We start from the raw sequence: 20,766 nt of genomic DNA, 5'->3' as shown, positions 1-20,766 counted from the left end.
CAACTTGTCAGCTGGTGTTAATCATGACTGCATTATTTTACTGTACTTCTCTACCTAAATGTACAATTAAGCAGGAATAGTACTTGCTATTGTTGGTACTTCCATACAACAGAGTCCACTGCCACACTGTGGCTGATCATTATTTGGAGGACATTTTGGGGTTGTATGTTCCTTTTATCAAGAATTATGTACACACAAATGGACAGCCGGTATGAAAAAGAAGAGATCTACATTGAAGCTGTCTTCTAGCTGGCCTTTACGCACATTCCCACTGTTGTCACACCCACAGTCAGGCCTGCAGGAGATTAAACAAAGTGTAAGAAACAGGAGACATAAAGCAGGACTTCCTCAATCAGTTTGAACTCACAGAAGGCAGCAATCCCATTACTCTGTGCCCCTTTGGTTTAAATACTCTATTCTTTGAATGTTGCTTGACCACAAAATATGAACACATTTCTGAAAAATTATGTATATTCCAAAGGCTATATTCACTCATCATTTGTGCCCTTAGTTTATGACTTTTCATTATTTGTTTGCAGTGAAACTGATTGAAAAATACCAAGTCAGCACAGTCAGCATTCTTGCTGACCTCTGAATTATCAGGCTCACCCATCTTTCTATCAGAACTTCAACAAGAAGACAACCGAATGCACAATATCCCAACTCAATCTCACCATCTATACCAATCCACCTGGTCTCAACTTTTCTTGACACAGTGATAGGGCAAATTAGAAACAAAAATGGCAAAGATACAAAAATAAATCAAAGCAGAATTATCAGTTATAAAGAATATGAGAACAAAAGGAAAGATTTTGTGGAGCATAACCCCACCTTTCAAAATAGTCCAGAACCTGCCGTGACTTCCTACTAGAGAGCCTGGGAGCCCCCAGGCTGTGAAGTGTAGCCAGTGCCCCTTCTTAACTTTTACAGCAACATTTCTGCAAATACTTAACCATCTGCTCACCTCATAAAAGTCAACTACAAACAGTCTGCTCCTCCAGACAACATCCACCTTGCTTCTTTTACAGTGTTTAGCTTGATTCAATTTTCAACAGCACTGGATTCCTGACTCTATGATACCCTTGAACTCAGAGGTTTGTAGGTCACCAAGTTAAGTGTTTGAAAGAATAGTTCAACAATACACAGAGGATGTTTTAAAGTTAATCTATCTTTTCTTCTGTAATAAAACAATTTTCCTGGCATTTCAGGGTATGAGAAACATCATACTGTTAGATAATGATAGCATTTTATGTGCCTGCAAATTGAGAATAACACTAAATTTCACAGAACACTTTGGCATAGATTTTCATCAAGTGACACAACTCCATTTTCTCCTAACACTAATGAGGATTACAAATGAGATCTTGGTTTTGTAATCCAATTATGATAACCAGAAGATGATGGAGTAGTTCTTTGTTCTACACTGAAAACATTTTAAAATAACGAGTTCCATGTGTGTCCGAAAAGATTTGATATGCTCACTAGCTTGAATGTGTATAAAATCTATTTCAGTAAAATTACAGTTAACATTGGTTCTAACTATGATCACTTTTGTACATATGCTTACGAAAAATACAACTCAATTTTATCTGTCATGATTTATTATAAATAGAAATAGCACTTTAATTATTAATGTACCATTGATTCAGCGTATCATTCCTACCACTAGTGATTTGATTACAGCTGGTACTTAGTATCCACAAACATATAGAGGAAAATACAAAAATATTTTTCCAGTGGCCAGTGTTGTGGCATAGCAGGTTAAGTCAATGCTTTTGTCAAATTGGCATCCATACCAGAGCACTGGTTGGAGTCCCAGCTGCTCCACTTCCCATCTAATTCCCTGATGATGTGCCTGGGAAATCAGTGGAAGATGGCCCAAGTACTTGGCCCCTGCCACTCACGTGGGCGTCCAGGATGGATACGCTGACACCTGGCTTCAGCCCAGACCAGCACCAGACTTTGTGGCCATTTGGGGAGTGAACCAGCAGATGAAAGATCTGTCTCTTCCCCCTCTCTAACACTGTATTCCAAATACACAGAATAAATCTTTTTCTAAAAAAAAAAAAAAGCTCTATTTCAGTCCACAATTCCAGAATTCAATGAAAATCAAAGTCATCGCAGTTATGAAACCAGCACAACACGAATCCTTAATTCATTTAACAAGTAAAATAGTGACAGTTGCAAAACTATACACCTTGACTTTCAATACTAAAATATGAATTAAATCATGGAAAATATATGCTGACCACATCATTATGGCAGTCATTATTGTGGTTCCTAAGATAAAGCAGCCAATTAAGCCAAAAATTCCCCTGCTTTTGTGGAAGTCATGTTCTGAAATACATAGGGAGGCAAAAAGTCAATTTTACAAACTCTAACACCAGGTGGTTAAATGCATAAGCGCCAGGCTGAACAAAGTAATTTTAGGTAGCCATTCAGAGTTACCTCACTGGCAAGATTATATTACAGTTAAAAACCAACATTTTGGAACTAGTCTGAGGCTGCTCTTGATGATTCAAAGAGTTCAGTCAGGCCTTGAGGCAAACAGTCTTATTATTTCCATTTATCAGGTAGAATATATACAAATTGTTAAGACATCAGGGTAATGAGGAGTAGAATATAATAGAACTTTGAATTGATAAGTTCTCCAGGAAGCTTTGAGAAAAAAAAATAGGACACTCAAGTTACAAGAAATTCTTCACAACTCAAACTATACTGACTCCTGATTTCCTGAGGACCCTCCGCTAAGGTTAGAGGAGAAGCAAATAGGAAAACAATCATGATTTTTATGTTTAGGTTACATTTTGTGAACATATTTTGTGAATCTTTAAGGTTTTTCAACCTGAAAGAAATTGACTTGAATTACTGACTCATGAAGGGATGTGTGGTACAAGGGAACAAGAAGCCCCTGGGGCACCACTCTTGTCTGCAGGCATGTTCTTTCCTGGTTCCCTCTTCACATTGAGTCTGTGCTTTATCAGGTGACTTATGTTGGCAAAGGGGACACCAGCATAAACACTACAATCAAATAGAGTGAAGCACTTATACAGGAATTGTACACTGGGCCTCATCATCTTGGAACAATGCAATGAAGCCTAGGCTAGCCACCTGTAGTTATGACCAAGTCAAGAACCATCATGAACTCTCCAACACGGGATTAAAGCACAGACCAGCTTTTTTTTTTTGTTTTGGTTTTTTTTTTTTTTTTTTTTGTTGTTGTTGTTGTTGTTGTTGTTGTTGTTTTTTGTTTTTGACAGGCAGAGTGGACAGTGAGAGAGAAAGACAGAGAGAAAGGTCTTCCTTTGCCATTGGTTCACCCTCCAATGGCTGCTGCGGCCGGCGCACCACGCTGATCCGAAGGCAGGAGCCAGGTGCTTCTCCTGGTCTCCCATGCAGGTGCAGGGCCCAAGGACCTGGGCCATCCTCCACTGCACTCCCGGGCCACAGAGAGAGCTGGCCTGGAAGAGGAGCAACCGGGACAGAATCCAGCACCCCAACCGGGACTAGAACCCGGAGTGACAGTGCCTCAGGTGGAGGATTAGCCTATTGAGCCGTGGCGCCGGCCCTAGACACACTCATTTCTTAAAATCTTTTTAAACATGCCAGAAGGTGGAATATAGAGTAGTAGGAGGAGAAAATAAAGAGATGCATAGCAAATCTATGTATTTCCTGTTGCTTCCTCAACACGCCTTAATTTTCTCATTCCCTAGAGAAATAAAAAGTCTAGTTTTGTCATTGCCAGGTGATTTTATTGACAGCATCATTTGAACTAATTGTTTTTGCCCACTGAAATTTCTATTTGTGCTATACTCACCCAGACCCAAAAATCAGGTGCTGTATTATACGTAGCAGCAGGAACACTCTTGGGCTTATTGTAACAGGGCCTTAATTCTAATAGCTATTTGCAATATGGCCCCTTAAGAATCAACATGTTTCTCTCTTCCATTTAGCAACTAATATGTGTACTCCAGCTCACTAGTTGTGGAGGCCGTTCCCGAGTGAGAGTGAGTTAGCCTACTACATCCAGATGGGTTGATGTTCAGATTCCTTCAGCTACAGCACTCCTTCTGAAATAATGATACTTTAAACAAAGCCTAACTGGCTTTGGTGTATTTATGACAACTCATTTTTAAAAGGCAGGGGTATAGCATCCTGGATACATTTAAATAGGTTATATTCTGAATCTATTTTTAAAATTCATTTTGTGGCCGGCGCCACGGCTTAATAGGCTAATCCTCCACCTGCGGCGCCAGCACACCTGGTTCTAGTCTCCATCAGGGCGCCGGATCCTGTCCCAGTTGCCCCTTTTCCAGGCCAGCTCTCTGCTGTGGCCCGGGAGTGCAGTGGAGGATGGCCCAAGTGCTTGGGCCCTGCACTCACATGGGAGACCAGGAGAAGCACCTGGCTCCTGCCTTTGGATCAGCGTGGTGCACAGGCCGCAGTGCACTGGCCACAGCGGCCACTGGGGGGTGAACCAACGGCAAAGAAAGACCTTTCTCTCTGTCTCTCTCTCTCTCACTGTCCACTCTGCCTGTCAAAAAAAAAAAAAAAGTAAAACTCATTTTGTTTACAAGAAAGGTAAGAAGCTACATAAATAGTAGGTAATGGTACTCATGGTATTGGGTTCAGGGATACTATTTCATTCTAGCAAATGAACACTCACATAGCAGTCCCTGGAATTTTAGAGTCACCTGTGAGCTTATAGAAATAGGCTTTCAGGTCCAGATGAACAAATCAGCATCTGCACTTTAAGAAGAGAACCAAGTTAGAAATGCATGTGAAAGTTTGAGAAACATGAATCTAACATACAGCTTATAGCATTACGGTAAGTGTTGATTTCCTAATAAACATATATGCATATATACTTATATATTATATACTATATATTATATGTTATATATATGAGAGGGCTTTAAAAAGTTCAAGAATGAAATTAAAAAAAATTACTTTGGTGCAGCAGTTTTTGAAATCCATGTGTTTTTTTTTAATACAGATATGCCACTGTTTTTGAAATCTCCTTATATTGTATTATTTAGGTACATGGTAAGCATACTTATTTAAACAAAAACAGTTCAAAAATACAGTTCCTCCAAGAAGATAAAAGTTCCTGCTTTTCCGCGTTCTCATGTGTGTGGCCCAGAAGTGGCAGTCACCTCTGCCATTTTTAATTTCAAATACAGAATAAAATTCATGATGACTTGAACTAGATATGATGTTCAAGGCAGACAAGAGTTGAAGAGAAAAAAATGGGGAATTTTCAGGGTATATGTGAATTCTAAGGTGCAGATATGGGATTCGTCAAGAGGATTATGAACACATGACAAAAAATGGTCAAGAACTGGGCCTGTGGGCTGTTCCAATGCTATCAAGTCAAAAGTGCAGGAGCACTAGTAATTGACGATATGGTAAGAGGATAATCAACAGGAACCAAAAGCATGTGTTGGAACATGGAGGCGTGGCCCACTGGTTCAAGGGTTCCCAACAGATTGAAGTACGTTTTCATCAAGCTTCCACGTTCAGCAGTGAAGACCTAGACGCTTTGCTCACTGAAATCTCATCACTAAGGACACAAAAGGTAGTGGGTGTCTGTGTTAAAATGCTGCTGAAAGCAGCAGAAAGTTAACCAAGAAAGAGTAACCTGATCAATATAAAAAACTGAAGAAGCCTTCCACTGGGGCACTTGTCCCGTTGGGTGTCGGCTGATTCCCGAGGGCAGGCATGGTAGGGAAGCTGGACGTCCAGTTGTAAGACAGAGGCACTGCCTGTATCCAGCACCCACCAAGGCAGTGGACACAGCTACCGCTTTCTGCATTCGGATTCTCAAATTCAGGATCCTGGAACCATCTGCCTACGACAACATCCCATCAAAGCCAGAATAGACTCATTTTCTCAAGATTTCTTTGAATCCCTCCCTCAAATGGTAGATAATACAACACACAAAATGAAATATAGAGGCTAGAAATAAGCCAAGTTGGGTGTTACAATACGGGTGAACCAGAAGCAGACAGATCAACATCAGACTCAGCAACAGCTCATGCTAAGTGACCCAAGCCACCGGACAGAAACTGTAAATTTTTGGAAAGAAAATAAAAATCTCAGGCTTCAAATGATTTTTCACTGTCAATATTTTCAAATACATATTCATCATAGAAAAATAATTAGAACGATATGAATAACATGAACGAACAATTAAAACATATTTGTAAATTTACATGTACTCTAGATATTAAATTCACCTAATATAGACAAAATAGCTTGCTCAAAGAGAATATTCATGGTAGAAACACAAAATCAAAGTCACAGAAATATTGAGAAGTAAAATTCACTAATAAGTTGATGGGCAGGGCCAATTAGGTGAATAATTAACATATATTAAAACCAAGATGATGGTATAGCCATTTTCAGAGGAAAATTTACAGCCCTAAATACACACATTCCACATGAGTGATAGAGATCACTTAGGGTGAATATAGTGTTAATGGAACGGAGTGTTATTTGAATAAACGGTACCTGAGAATTTTCCACAATTTATGAAATTAAATGAGAAATATCTATGAACCCTATGGGAAGTCTTAATAAGACTTACCAATGCATACAAGTTACAATTATTTAAACCTAAAAGTAAATAAAAAACCTTCAAAACAATTAGCTCCTACAAGTCAATTTTGCAAAAGCAGACAGTCTAAGAGAAAAATGGTCCAGAGACTTGGACTAATAATTTACAAAGAACATATCCTAACTGGAAAAGACCTTTGAGTAACTTATGACCTTCACTGGTAACCAGAAATCGCAAACTATAAACCCAGAATAAGTTTTCACTCTATGATACCATTTCACTACAATTTATAGAGTGGCTGGCCTCAGAATCAGCCCTTAAGGCATTCGGATCTGGCTAAAAAGCCCATGAGAGTATTATAGGCATGGAAAGCCAAGACACTCTAGCTAAATAAATAAATAACCTAAATGAAAGATCTCTGTGAGTGAGATCCCAGTGGAAAGAATGGGCCATCAAAGAAGGAGGTACCTTTCTCTGAAGGGAGGATAGAACTTCCACTTTGACTGTGGCCTTGTCTAAATAAGGTCGGAGTTGGTGAACTCAAGAGGCTTCCATAGCCTTGGTAGCTCATGACAAGAGCCTTGGGTGATTATTGACACCATAAATAAGAGTGTCAATTGTTAAATCAACAATGGGAGTCACTGTGCACCTACTCCCCATGTAGGATCTCTGTCCTTAATGTGTTGTACTATGTGAATTAACGGCAAAACTAGTACTCAACCAGTACTTTATACTTTGTGTTTCTGTGTGGGTGCAAACTGTTGAAATCTTTACTTAGTATATACTAAATTGATCTTCTGTATATAATGATAATTGAAAATGAATCTTGATGTGAATGGGATGGGAGAAGGAGTGGGAGATGGGATGGTTGCGTGTGGGAGGGAGGTTATGAGGGGAAAAGCCGCTATAATCCAAAAGCTGTACTTTTATTTAATAAATATAAAGTTCCAAAGTTAAAAAAAAAACTTCCAGAGTGGGTCAAAATATTTTTTGGACAGAAAGTGAAACAAACTGATCTACTGGAGATTTAATGGCTGCCTAATTGTACAAAACTGTATCTGCCACAGTAGTGCCCCTGGTGTGGTCTTGAGATCACGGTGTTCTGGAGACATTCAGATGAGGTCTGGGAGGTGAAGAATATTTTCATGAGGCAGAGAAGTACAGAGCTTTTTCGCCCTCCTAGGTTATGGAATGTAGGTAGAGTTCCCCAGAGTCCATATGGTTTGTAATTTTTCAACAGACTGAATACAGAAACATATGTAAGAATATAACTATTCATCAGACATGAGTCAGACATTAATTTTCAAAAAAAGACAATGTGATCAACATCAAACATCACATCGACACCACAAATGTCAGTGTGAGGGGACATTTCCTGCAGTGGTTAACAGGATGCTTTGAGCAGCAGCATCCCACACTGGAGCGCCTTAATTTAAGTCGCAGCTCCACTGCTGATTCAGTCATTCCCTATGGAGAACTCGCAAGCCAGCTGGGAAGGCTCAAATAACTGGGACCCTACTTTATTAAGTTCCTGGTCCCTGGCTTCAACTTGGCCGAGCCTTGGCTGTTGTGGGCATTTGAAGAGTGAACCAGTGGATGGGAGATTCATATCTTCCTATCAGTCTGTCTCCATTTCTCTGCCTTGCAAGAAAAGTTAAATAAACTCAACATATCTTTTAAAATTCAGTACCAAATACAGCACCCATAATCCAGGTCAACAGAAGCTCTGTAGTTAGTACAGGTGAAGGTAATTAGAAGGTCAGGAAATTCTGTGATGGAAAATCTGATCGCTGCCAACCTACCACAATAGAAGCATTTCAGAAGGATGTGAACACAAGGACACAAAGGGAAATCTTTGTAGCAGGAAAAATATGGATTGTATAACTACACCAAGTAAATTGTGAATAACTTATATGTTCACAAAATGAAATGCTAAGAAAATTAGACTATAGTTGCAGGCATCAGCATACATAAATCACACAAAAGATGTTGAGTGAAAATTTAGTCTTAAAATATTTATAACTCTATCCAAATCCCCACCATGAGCGGCAGGGGCTGAAGTACTTGGGCCATCTTCCACTGCTTTCCCAGGTGCATTAGCAGGGAGCTGGATTGGCTATTCTGCAGGTAGGACTAGAACTGGCGCTTTTATGGGATGCCAGCACTCCTGGAGGTGGCTTAACCCACTGCACCACAAACACCAGGCGCCATTTGTACATCTCGTAACACCTGGGTTGATTCCATAGCTTAGCTGCTGTGAATAGTGCTGCAATACATGTGGTGGTGTCTTTCATATGCTGATTTCACTTTCTTCAAATACGAAGTGAGATGGTAGGGTCATAACAATGACATTCTGACATTTCTGCAGTTCCCCCAACAGTGAGGTGGCTATAGCTCACAAGACGGCATAATATTCTGTTTGAAGAATGGAAAGAGCAGCTGGTGGGTTGCAAACAAAAGATAAAGAAAGGAAAAGATCGCCTGGAATTACTGACACCGCATACATGTGGAGTGCTACACTGCACCCCTACTCATGTACAAGTACTATGTGTCATCCAAAACATTTTAAATTAATTGAAAATATTATTTTAAGATATTTGCCAACATATATTATTAAGGACACATCATTTTCTCTTACATCCAAAACTTCTCCAAATCAGAGAGAAAAATCAGAATTTAAACTTCAATCACCATTAATCACAACATTTCTAAACAAAATGTATTACTATTTAGACGGCTGGTGTTTACAAAAAATCTAAGTTGTCAACAATGCATCAGATCTTTTCAGATGTACATGTATCACATGCCACTCTGATGAGATGTGAAGAGAAAAAAGAGCTGCCTTGATGTTTCCACTTTTCTCTTAAAACGTTATTTGAAATTGAAAGAGACCTTTTTACTCCTCTAAGCATTTAGTAAGATGACAGCAGCATAACAATCTTTCTGCATATCTTCAGTAGTTTTTAGTATGATCAATCATTTTTCTTACAAAAAATAAGCACATCAGAAACAAAGGATAGGTTTGTGCCACCAAGGTAACATTTAGGTTTTGAGAATGACAGTATTTTAAGTTGTGATATACTATCATTCAAGAAAAGATATTCTAGTATTAATTTATTCAGACTAAGCATAAAATTTTGAGCTCCAAAAGCTTAAAGAAAAAATAGAAATCAAGTTATTTTGAATAGATCATCTTACTGTGAAATTGTCTGAATGAATCGTGGGGAAGAATGCATGACTACCCTTATACACCACTGAAACTTAATTCCACTGTCTTAACAAACTATTCCTAGGGTCAGTTTCAGTCTCCCGCCTTCAATTCCAATCCCAGACATCTGGTGCATGTCAGCCTTCCAAGTCCCATCTGAGAGCCTCCTTTACAACATCTCCCTGCAGTGCTTCCTGCAGTCTTACCACTGTTCATCACTGCAGAAATGTTAAAATGGAAGGGGAAACAGAAATATTCAGTTAATCCCCCCTTTTGTACATGGCTTTGAACCTAGTAACCTAAAATACTGGTGTTAGTCCTGCTGAAATCAGAGAAGACCCCCTAAAATTTACCCTGAAATGTGGCCCCTTAAAGTTCCCTAGAAATACTATCCGGGGTGCCACATGTACTATCGGAATTTGGGGTGCCTTACGATTTCACCACAGGCTTATTACTAAATCCTCGATATTAATAAGCCCGAGAGATTTCTTGCCTAATATTTAGGGAAGAATTCTAAATACTGGCAGATAAACAAGGCAGCATGGTACATTTTAAGCTTTTATTTAGTGAGAAAGATGCATAGGAGAGTGAGAGCTTATTTAGGGGAGAGAGGTGAATAGGGGTTCATACTTAGCACCAGGAACCAGCCATGTGGATGAGCATCTAGGCCAGGAAGCCTAGAGCACATGGCCTGAGGCCATGTGCCCTGGAGGCACAGGGTTACAGCCAGCCCTGTCCTGGCAAGAGGCCAGGGAAGAAGAGCAGGGCCGGGCACACTGTGCCTAGGCTTTTAACCCACTCCAAAGGGGAGTGGTTAATTAACCTGATCGTCTGGTGGGGACCCAGGTGTGGCCAGGTAGGGGAATGAGGCCACACAGGGGCATAGCAAAGGCATCAGGTAGGGGCATGAGGTCACACAGGGCCGTGGTCTTCCAGTTCACAAATCTGATCAATTTTAACCTGTATGTGTGCCTACTTCACTGCAGCTGAGTAATAGGGCTTACATCACAAACATTGCACGTGGATGAACACGGCTAAGTGGAGCTACGCAAGGTGATGTGCCTTACTCGAGTCCCCCTGCCTCCAAGCTGTGTGGTAAACCACAATTCCAGGGACATGACGACAGGCCAATGTCATCTGAGAATCACTGACAAACTTCTAAGAGCGCTTATAATCCATTGTTTGCAAATCAACTTTCTTTCCATTATTGATTAGAAAAGCATTATTTCCATGAACCAAAATGATCCAAAAACTCAATCTGTATCATCACTGGGTATTTCAGATAACACACACACACACACTAAATAAAGCAGTAGAAAATAGACCTTATTTGAATCCAAATTACATTAAGAAAACCCCACTACAAAGCTGTTCTTTTTGTATCACTAGAAGCTAGGTCCTGGCTCCAAGAGCTCAGGGAGGCAGGCAAAAATCCCCTGACTAAAAGCACTTAGGTAATAAATCATCTACATTCCTTGGCAACAGTGCAAGGGCAATGCCATGGATGAAGCTCACAGACATACAATGAGGGAACAGACAGACTGCTAAGGCATCTCTAACCACACTTAGAACCCACCCACACCTGCAGCAACTTTTATCTGTCCTTGTTTTGTATACTTGAACAGGCTGGAGTTTCCTATCACCAGCAAGAGTAACAATGGTCAGTTTGAAGGAAGGATTGTTTTCATTTCATTTTTTAAGAAAGTGATTGTTTTTATCTTTTAAAAAATAACATTTTACATGAAGCACCTCTACTGCTATGTTCTTTAAAGCGATGTCAACACTAAATACTCTGATTATCCATGTCTTATTAACTGGGACCCTATTAATCAGAGAAGGTAAAAAGATTTAACTGAAAGGAGTACTGCACTATTGATTAGTGTGAAAATACTTCATTCTTAGCAGAAGTGATCCATGTAATTTAGATACTATTTGATGAAATATTTCAGAGTTTGCCAGATAATGAATTCAATTAACTAGTGAAGGTTAATTTCTTAGAATGAAGTTTTAAAAACAAAAGCCTCTTTGTATTACGACACACAATAAAAAAGTAACATCTTTTATCACCACAAAATATGTTCAGCACTTTATGCCAACAATAGTTTTCTTAGAATATATATATTTTACAAATATTACTTATTTTGAAAGGCAGAGTTATGGGGTGGGGAAGAGACAGAAGAAGAGTAAAGGAAAACTCTTCAGTCCACTGATTGACTCCCCAAATGGCCTCAATAGCTAGTGCTGGGCGAATCTGAAGGCAAGTGCTAAGAACTCAGTTGGGGTCATCACATTTTGTCAGGGGCCCAAGCACTTGGGTCATCTTCCTATGCCCTCCCAGGTGCAATTAGTAGGAGCTGGATCAGAAGCAGAGCAGCTCGAATGAAAACTGGCCCTCACTTATGGGCTGCCAGCATCATAAGGATGCTTAACTTGTGGGTTATACCGGATAGTACCAATCCTATTATTTCTGTAGGAGACCAGGTTAAGCAGCGTAATTAATGAGCATCTATTCAAAATAGTCAAGGTGATTATTTGTGTTTTATGAGAAGGAAACAGTGCATGCACTTTACAGGAAAGAATTCATTCCTGTGTAGCTCAACTTGGGCCTAAAAATAATGTGGTTTACTTCCTCCTTCTGCTGTTTACTCTTCCTCTTCATCTTTCTCATCCTTTCAAGTTGTTTTTCCCTTTTCTTCATTTTCTAACTATATTAGAATAACCAATAAAAGAACAGTAAACTCTTCAGACTGGCTTTCGAGACAAGTTTTCATTTTGGCTTGGGACACAGCAAAATAGTACCTCTAGAATTTTCCAAGTGTAAAGTAACAACATTTGAACACTGAAAATGAGCAAAAAAATTCAATGTGTTATACAGCATTACCTTTCCACTTTCCAAATATGCATGTGTTTCATATAGAAAAACATTTCACCAGAGTGAAGACAGGAAATGTGTGTATTCCTTGTGTGTGTGTGTGCATGCACACAAATATATATATTTCATCAATAACCAAGAAACAATATGTTTCTCTAAACTAATCAGGTCAAGACTTAATAGCTAATGGTAACATAATTGTTAACTAGTGGATTTTGCATGTTGGAATTCAGGAGTGGCTTCACTGGGATTTTCCAGCTCAGGGTCACTCTGACGTGTAATCAAGGGTTGGTCATCATCTCATGGTTCAAGTTAGCCGAGGTCTGCTTCCAAACTCATATACATCCAAACCACAAGGTCTCTCCTTGGATGTCATTGGGACACATCAGTTCCTCATCACATTGACTGCTCCATTGTGCTGCTCAAATACGTCGGCCTACTTGTAGCAGAGCTGGGGATTTGAGACATGTTGCTGCCTCTGACGGAATCACCTTGGGTGCTTATGTCACCTACTTTATAAAAAAACACATGAGCTGTTTCTCTGTGTGTTCTGTTTATCATGAGCCAATAGCTCTAGTCTGGATATCAATGATTAGGATCATGGAGAACCATCCTAAAGACTGTCTGCTATGAATAATAGAAAGATGGTGATAGCTACAACTTATTGCATGTTTACCACCGTTATTCAAGATTCCCATGAGAAGCAGAATTCATAGAATGGATGGATGGGTAGGATGGATTGTGTGGATTGGATGGGTGGATGGGTGGATAAGGAATTGGATCACGTGATTATGGAGGCTGAGAAGATCTGCCACCTGCTGTCTGCAACCTGGAGACCCAGGAAAGCAGATAGTGTAGCACCAACTCAAGATGAAAGGCCTGAGGGTGAGGGGAGACAAAGGTGCAAGTCCCAGACCTGAGACAGTTCACAGCCGATAGTCAGGAGCACTGATGGCTAACAACAGAAGGTGGAAGGCCCAGCTGGAGGGGAGAGTGCGCCACCCCTGATTTTCTGTTGTATGTGAATTCTCAACAAATGGATGATGTCTGCTCAGACTGGGAAGGATGGTCTTCTACAACCTACCTTCTGACTCGAATGCCAATCCCTCCAGTAATCAGAAATATTTTCAGACACACTGAAAGAAGTTTTACCTGAAAATGTGTGTCTTTTAGCCCAAATTGGTACAGAACATTAATCATCACAGCAATATTCTAGAAACCGTTCAGGAGCTTCCTGTCCACTGACCCACTGAATTCTCCCAAGAAACCGATACAGGCGATGTAGTGAGCCCCACTCGACAGCTCGGGACTTCAGGGACACAGGATTGAACTACACATTAACCACACATTCTCTGGAGAAAATGATCCAAATACTTTCATGGGAAAATAGAATCAAGAGTGGGAGAATGCATTACTGTACTGAAGAGAAAGATGTCAGGGCTTAGGACTGAAAAAGCGGCTGTACACTGACGAGAAGGAGCCCCCGGATCTACAAACCTGTGTCCCTAAATCACTGGCTAATTCCTGAACAGGCAACCCTGTAGCATGAGACCATGAGAAACTCCAGAAGCAAAGTTAGTGCTGTTACCCTTCAGAAGAAAATCCTCCTCTGAAAGAAATATCATCTAGTGCTTCCACAAGATTTCATGCTTCATAAGAAAGCCGAACAACTTAAAATCAATAGAAAACAGAAGCTCATCTTGAAGCTCAATCTTGAAGCTCATCGATGGGAATTTTAAAATTATTTGTATAAACACAGAAATATGTATAGATTTGTAAGATATAATCTAACTGCTAAGATATTAAAATGATTAGTATAATGTAAATATAAATGATGTAAAAATGAGGAAAAACAGAAGCAAAGAGAAATCAAAAGACAAAGCTAATTTAAAGATATCCATACCTGTAGTTATTTTAAATGAAAATAGAAATTAAGACAAAATTTTTGAATTAGAATATAAAAACAGTGCAAAATATTACAAAAAAGTGCAAAAAATCACAGCCAAAAGGAGGAACTTTAGCAAAGTATATTTTAAAGAATTATTACCAAAAAGAGCAACAATTAAAATACTTATGAACAATTCAAAAAAGACAAGTATATAAAGCTAATATGCAACTGGTAACAAAGCTTCAATATACTGAGAAAATTTTACACAAAGGGCAATTTGATGTACTACTGTTCATCTTGTGAATACAGCTAATACAGTAAATTACAAGACCAAACGGCAAATGAATAAGATTTAAGAATTTGACACATTAAGATATTTGACCTAGACAACATTTATCGATTGTTACAGCCCTAGATAATGTGCATGCTTTTTAAGCACACCTCAAACATTTATCAAGCTTAGCCTTATACTGACCAGTAAAGTAAGTCACAAGTAATTCAAATATTTCAACTTGTACAGAGTATCATCTGACCGGAATAGAATTGAACAAGAATCAGTTAAAGATAAGTGGAAATTTCTTTAGTATTTGCAATTAAGTTATATATGGTCAACAGCAAATAGGAAAAAATGTATTAGAATATATTTTGAACTTATAAGTGAAGATGCATTTGTGAGATGCATTTAGAATGACATGTGAGGGTCTTGTGTAAAGTCCAGTGTTTATGGCACTACTTGGGACACCTCTATGCCACGTTAGGGTGCCTGGGTTCAGGTTTTGGATCTGCCTTCAATCCTGGAAGATGATGACTCTAGCAAGCAGGTCCCTGCCATCCACATGGAAGGCCTGGAATGAGTTCTAGTCATCGGATTTTGATCTGGCCTAGCCCCAGCTCTTGCTGTGATTTGAGGAGGGAACTACCTAAAAGAAGGTGTCTATTTCAAATAAATCATAAAAAATTAAAATACAGTAAAATGTCAGTTTAATCACAATTAGTAAACCTGAATGTATGTTTCAAAGGAACAAACACATTCTAGTTATCCATGGCTATCCAGTAAATCACCCCAAACAGAGGCTTTAGACAAAAACCATCCTATTATGTTCATAGAATTTTGGTTAGAGATCTGAGAGGGGATCATCCATGAGAAACAAATGATTCGGTTGCCCTCAACTGGGACCAATCAGTGGTGTTCACCAAGTAGCTGGTCAGCCTGTCTACCTTCAGTCACCTGTTGACAATGACTACAATGCAGGGCTTATCAGATCTTCTCATGTAGTCTCTGTCTTATCTGGATACCTCTCAGCAGGGAGTAGTTCTTACAAGGCAGCTCAAAGACTCAGGAGTGATAAATTAGGAGAAGAGTTCTAATTCCTTAACATCTGGGCTCCCCAACTGGCTCAATGTCCTCCATCGTACAGAAGTCTATTCATGCAAGGAGATATGAAACAGACTCCCTCCCCTTGACAGGCAGAGTAGCACAATGACATTCCAAAGAGGCAGGGCAAAAGTCCTTGAGGCCCCTCTGCAAACTACTCAAACTTCCTTCCTGGATGCGGCACATCCTCATTTTCTGACTTAGACTGACGTGTCTCTGCCCTAAGAACAAGCCTAGGGTGCCAATCCAGTGGAACTGGCCATGTGAAGCACATCTGAGAAGTCCTAGCAAGACCATCCTGGGTGCACCCCTGTCTTCGCTAACCCACCACCCAGCAGTGTACAATGACTGAGCCCACCAGTGTCAGTCAAGTTCACACTATCAGAACCTCCAAGCTGTCTTTGATAAGACAAATGGCAATAGATTGTAACACAGAGATGTTCCACATGCTGAAACTATTTATAAGGATTTTGAAAAATAAACAACTGGTTTCAATAAGCAATTACAAAACTAGAAACAAATTAGAAAATCTCTATAGCCTCAAAAGCATACATTGTTTTATGACCTTGTATAATCTTAAGCTGCATTTTGGAGCAATAGATGATAATACAAATCTCAACACATTTTAATTGGCTAACTGTGAGAGATTCATAAGCAGATTAAAGATACATACTTTATTTAAAATAAATCTGCTAGCCAAGATAGGGTTACCCCATTTCTACCTAGTCCTCTCTGAGACAACTAACAATCACTGGACATAATTATACTTGTGAGCACAGGGAGACTTTGAAAGGTGGTGAAGGGACTGATTGCACAGAGCCTTCAGGACAAGAGAGATGACATGGCAGCGACTCCCAGCTGTCTTTTTGTCTCCTATATCGCCCACCCAGGACACTAGAAAAGCCAGCAAATGGAACTTCCGTTATGTAGGTACAAAAATAAGCTCATGAGAGTAAGCCTGCTTCTCCAAAGGGTTGGGGAAAAAGTCCTAACAAAATAAAAATGCTTTTACAGTATTTGAACTACTTTGGCAAACACTTATGAAAAGTGTGTCTCTCCTTTACCCTGAGGAGTCAGCAGGTCTAAGGAGGTGGCTCTGCTGACCTCCCAGTAGGACCTGAAAAAGTTACCCAAACAAGTGACTTCCAGATAAGAAAAGCTCCAAGTACCTAATATATCATAGAATAATGCAACTGAAAACCTCCTCAAGCTACAATGACAAATCACAAGTTAATAAGGAGGGACAACAGATTATAACACTGAGATGACCAAGATGTTGGAAAGCAATTACTAATACTCTTGAAACAACAGCAAAAAAATAGGAAATGTCTATAAAGAAATGAGTGTTTTTTTAAAAGGATCCAAAAGAAACCATACCAAAGCAATGAACAAAATTAAAACTTTCCTGGATACTCTATAATAGATTAGAATTCAGAAAGTAAAGAATCAGAAAACTAGCAGGCAAATCAATTAAAATTACCCAATGTAACAGAGAAAAAAAATACAAAATATAGAGTTCCAACATTAGAGAAACCTGCAGTGAAGTGAAGTTTGAAGTGCTAAGTGTTAGATTCACTGATGTATATTACAGCTCATTTGATGTAGTTAAATATTTGTGGTTAGCTGCGTTTTGTGTTATCAGTGGCAATGGCATCAACAGTGCTATTTGTGGAAATGCAGGTGGCAGCCAAGTTTTATGGTGATAGTTCCTATGTGGCTACAGAATGCACTCTTACAGACTCAGTTCACTGCTGTGAAGAGCTTGCAGCTGCTGCATGCAGGCAGGTGAGAAACAAGGACGGAATGGATTCTCGGAAGACACCAATGGACAAGAATCTGCAACACCCACATCTAGTAGCAGGCTCAAGTCATTCTCTGTGTTACGTATTTCCATCCTGTTCTTCCTATGGGTACTATTAAATCTTGCAAACTTCCACCATGTATTTGATCTCAGGATGACTGTGTGCAGTTAGGTGTCTGCTATGCACTTAGGAAAGCACAGATTTTTGGAGAGGATCCTCTCCACACCTATGGCAAAGGCAAAAGAACACTGTGCTGAGTGACTTAGAGCCAACTTCTTAGAGGCAAAGGCAGCTTAGAGAACTGGAGAAAGCCTCAGGGACTCCCTGGGTCAGAGTAATGAGTGACTCTTAAAGCAATGGTGGTAAATACTTGGTTTCCACATAAAATTAGGAACCAAGTTTCCTATTCACAGGCCCAGGAAACCTAATACCAACTTCATACTGAAGAGACAGTAAACAGTTCAACAGTTTAAATAGTTGGTTGGAGGAGGTAGATTTTACAGAGTTAAGACGGAATGTCAGAAGATTGGCTTCCTGAAATAATTTTCAATAAAGCCATGAAAGAAATAGTATTCCATGTGTAATGTGGGGAGCAATCCGGACTAGACTGAGTTACTGGAATTAAGACTTATTCTATGCATCTGCTCTCCCACAATATGGCGCTGGGAGAGAAGTAAACAGCTTCTGCACAGCTGCCTCCAGTTCAACCAATAAACTGTAGGACTTGCTCCTGATTGGAGGAGAGCAGCGTACTCGGCGTGTGGGCAGCCGAGTTGGGATTGGCGGAGGAGGACTATAAAGGAGGAGAGAGACGGCATGCACCAGGAACATCTAAGGGGAACATCTAAGGGGAACATCTAAGGGGAACACCTGTGCAGCCCCCGAGAAAGCCGGCCGGCGGTGTGCCGCTCCCCTGCGGAAGTGGGGAATGTGGCCAGGGGGAACTGCCCTTCCACGGAGGTGGAAGGGACAGTAGCCAACCCGGGAAGAACCAGCAGCAAACCCGGGGAGGGCCGAGCAGACGAAAGAACAGCGCAGGGTCCTGTGTCGTTCCTCCACGAAGAGGGGGAGCGACATGTAAGAATACCATCAAAAACATTAACCATAATCTGAAAATGATTGCCTGGTAACATAAGTACTTAGACATTTTTAAAAAATACATTAATAGAAATTGACAATATCATTTCAAAAAATTTAAAGGAAACTTTCAGCAATACAGAATTGGAGGATGATATAATGTTTAATTACTCATTAACCTTCAGAAGTAATTAGTTTTTAATTGAGTTCATCTATTCACCATTTATCATGCGTATTATGAAACAAACCCTAAAAAAATCCTTCGGAAGTGTATCTCACAACTTACTAAAGGCTTTTATGTCTTCCATGGCCTAAGTACTGTTCTAACTAGTAAAATTAAATCACACATTCTTTAACAATTTGTTATATTTCTTTAAATACATAAAGCCGTATTTCGCAGGTAGTACATTTAAGTGAGGGTCCAGAGGAATACCGGGATTGTTCTTTTCTCTGTACTAGCCCCATGTTTCTGATTTTCTTAAATCACTGATACAACGAAACATTCTACTAACTTTTGTCCTAAGTAGCGATCCTATCTGTGTTTCGGTTAGCTGGTTCCTAATAGCACTCTCCGTCACTTTTTCTGTTTTCCTAGAAGGAGATCCTTAAACCTAGAGGTCTGAATACATTCACACAGAGTAGGAATACCTGATAGGTTGTATTGTGTCTTGGCTGTTGCATACCATCAGGAGGCAGTGTCTGGACGTCTCACAGCTGGTGATGTTACGGACTCATTGACAAGTCCAGGTGGTTTCAAATGGATTTCTTTATTATAAATTTGCCATTAGCCACTCACCTAATGGCTGCAGCAATATTGAATAGATTTACAATTCCCGAAAGGGATGTTAAATTTGTAATTTTCTAAGGAAAATTCTGTAACTTCTTCTGCAATTCTTAACTAAAGTTACTCTACAAATGTCATAGTCTGCTTTCTACAAATGTACCACAATTCTACAGACTAACAACTTCATAAAGAAACTAAATTCCCACTATGATGCAGACTGCAAAGTCCAAGATGGAGGGGACACTCCCTGAATGCATAAAACATAGCAGGGTGAGTGCTGGGAAGTTTTTCCTCTTATAAAGCCATCGACCCTATCATAAGGGCCTCATCTTGTTGATCTCACATAATTACCTACCCCCGAGCTCCACATCCACTATGGGCAGCATTTGAATTTGGAGATTAATTTGCCAACACATAGACTTCGGTGGACACATTCAGATCATAGCAATATAAAGAGTTATTTTTCAGATTTCTCCCCCACATATTGGGTTACTCTATCCATTGCAGTGTGAATGACAGAATTTGTTGGCCTTAACCATCCTCCACCCAAACCTATACCTAGACATCAGCTACCTCCCTTGTTCTGACTTCATCTCTTCTTTGTCCAATTGTTCTTTGTTATTTTTCTATTTTTTAGGACACCTATTCTAATGTAATTACCTTCAAATATGGTCCAGGGGACTGGTGTTGTGGCATAGCAAACTAAGCTGCTGTATGCAATGCCAGTACCCTATGGGTGCCCTGGTTCAAGTCCCAGCTGTTCCACTTCTGAACCAGCTCCCTGCAAATGTTCCTAGGAAAACAGTTGAGTATAGCATAAGAACATGGCCCTGATCACCCATGTAGAAGACCTGGATGGAGGTCCAGGCGTGTAGCTTCAGCCTTGATCAGCCCAGACTATTGTGGTCATTTGGATACTGAAGCTACAGGTAGAAAAATAAGTCTCTCCCTCTGTCACTCTTTCCTTCAGATAAACAAATCATTTTTTAAAAAATGTGCATAAAGGTAATTACTTGGCTAATTTAATCTTTAAATCTAAGCAGTTTGACAGTGAATTTTTTTTGAAAAAGTAACACTGTAGTCTTGGATATTTACATATCAGACGTTTTTCAAGTAAATGCTGCATGTGTTCATTTTGGGGGAGATAAGGGAAGCTTTTTTTCATTTTAAAATTTGTACTGACACAGGATACTATACATGA

The sequence above is a fragment of the Oryctolagus cuniculus genome, chromosome 13 (genome assembly GCF_964237555.1).
Source record: "Oryctolagus cuniculus chromosome 13, mOryCun1.1, whole genome shotgun sequence".
In the NCBI taxonomy this organism is placed as follows: domain Eukaryota; kingdom Metazoa; phylum Chordata; class Mammalia; order Lagomorpha; family Leporidae; genus Oryctolagus; species Oryctolagus cuniculus.
The sequence above is the reverse complement of the archived record's forward strand: the minus strand, read 5'-3'. Positions refer to the sequence as shown.